This window comes from Cupressus sempervirens, chromosome 9 (assembly GCF_028749045.1).
Source record: "Cupressus sempervirens isolate cs-2001-9-10 chromosome 9, ASM2874904v1, whole genome shotgun sequence".
Classification (NCBI taxonomy): Eukaryota; Viridiplantae; Streptophyta; class Pinopsida; order Cupressales; family Cupressaceae; genus Cupressus; species Cupressus sempervirens.
Window position 1 is genome coordinate 217,799,462 of NC_143126.1, and position 2,067 is coordinate 217,801,528.

Sequence of the window (2,067 nt, forward strand, 5' to 3'; positions counted from 1 at the left end):
ATATTCTCACCCATACATCCCTGAATTTAGTTACACCTTTAATGTGAAAAATCGTATAAATTTATAAATGCAGACATTAAAAGAGCATTGACTTTCTATATTCTTAATATTAAAAGCCATTTAACTGGTCATGAGAAGATATAATAGATCTGATAATGGAAATCTTTCTAAGTAATAAAAATTGATGGATTGGATTCATAAGTCTATTCAAGAAAATGTCTACAATTGCTAAAATTTTGACCTAACCTATGCTAGTATCCTGGATTAGACCTCTTGTTAGCAAGGATACAGGATATCTAAAGTCCCATGTTGAATACTTCATCGAATAATATATGAGTTTGCATTGACTGAAAGCTAGGCAACCAAAAAGTATAGCCATTGGAATCATAACAATGATGCCAAATGTAATTTCATATAATTGTGCCACTACAACAACTGTATACCAAACTATAGAGGATTGTAGGAAGGGCTTGAACACTTGAGAAATTAAGATTAGACCCCAGCAAATTGGTATGAATGATAGGGTACTCATGAACAAATTATTTGAAATTGGTTAACTATAGCAAAATGGCCACTACTAAAATTGTTAAACCAACAACCAAGGCTTGTATTGCATGGTAGTATTTTTTTTTTTGCGTACTTATCACAAGCATATGAAATAACCACATAAATCACAATGGACACAACCACATAAATCCATTAAATAAGGTATAGAAGTATACTTTTTCTTCCCTCAACAATACCCAACTAATAAACAATGTCGTACTAGGAAAAGGAAAAATGAATATCTAGGATGATCTCTACAACCATTCCCCATAGTTCTATTGTTCATAAATAGTCATTTTCCTCATTCCACCAGACTTACCAACTTTGATTTGACTTAGTTAAGATCCCCCCCTATACCATATCGAATTCATAAAATCATCAAATTCATAGAGGCTAACAACATGTTAGTTGCAATTCTAGACCTCCAAGAGCATAGAACACATCTAAAATGTTACAAATATTATTTTAATATCATTTCTTGTGTACATACATGTATTAGGGGTAGTTAATTTCTCATACATGATTAATCTATTTCAAATTCATATAATTCTAGGCTCAATGAAAAAGTAAAGAATATCAAGGCATTTAGTTGTTGAAAAATATAGTGTTATGTCTGATGATTATTATCATAAACTTTAGTATCTGTAATTTCCCTCCCTAATAAATAAGACCAATGTTATAATTTTTTGATTAAGTGCTAAGTTGCCCCATGCTAGCATTTATTAAAATATAAATATTTCTCTTACACTTATTTTGTTCTATCTCATATCAGCTAAGGAATTTAAAACTAAAGGAAATAAAAGAATTTCTTAACAATTATATTTGGAGACTAGGTAAAACGAGTGGGAAGTTTTTAGTAAGGTGTAGATTTGAAATACAAAATTGTTTAATAATTTTTGCAAATTTGCAAACTAGTTTAGCTTTTAGAGAATAAAGACTTCTCCACGTGACATTATCTTCATAGTAGGGAGATACTCTCGTAATAATTTAGTGTTTGTCAATTTTCTTGTGGGAATCATAAACTTGGTATTGAATCTCTAAATTAAATAATTGAAGGAATTGCGGAACATAAGTGAATGTGTTTTTACCATCAAATTCCAAGAGATTTGGTGTTATTGTATTCAAGATTTCCCTTAGGCTTTGGTGGGTGAGTTTTAATAGTTGGAAAGTTATGAGTTGATATGGTGTGTACTCTAATTTTGGTAATTGGGTTGCAACTGGATTTGCAATAAGATTCAAGGAGGAAGACTGTTACTGTAGGTTTATATTGTTTGAACAATGTTGTGAAAATATAATATGGTGAGAGTATCATGTGGATGAAGTCAAAATATAATGGCTAGTGTACATGTGTAATAAATAGTAATATCAGGTTCAAGCTTTCTTTGAAAACACCATTATGGTCGGGCAATGGAAGCATCATTGTTGATGGAAAATATCTGAAGAAGTGGTTTTGTTGAGTGTTGTGGAGACCTTGGGTGCAACATAGAGATTGGTTTATGATCTTTGGAAATGGGAGATATT

The 2,067-nt window shown here is 31.0% G+C and overlaps 1 pseudogene; it reads right to left on the reverse strand.

The window, feature by feature from the left end:
• Nucleotides 1–251: 251 nt before the first annotated feature.
• LOC149538288 (callose synthase 11 pseudogene) lies at nt 252–1,257 on the reverse strand (annotated as a pseudogene).
• Nucleotides 1,258–2,067: the final 810 nt, after the last annotated feature.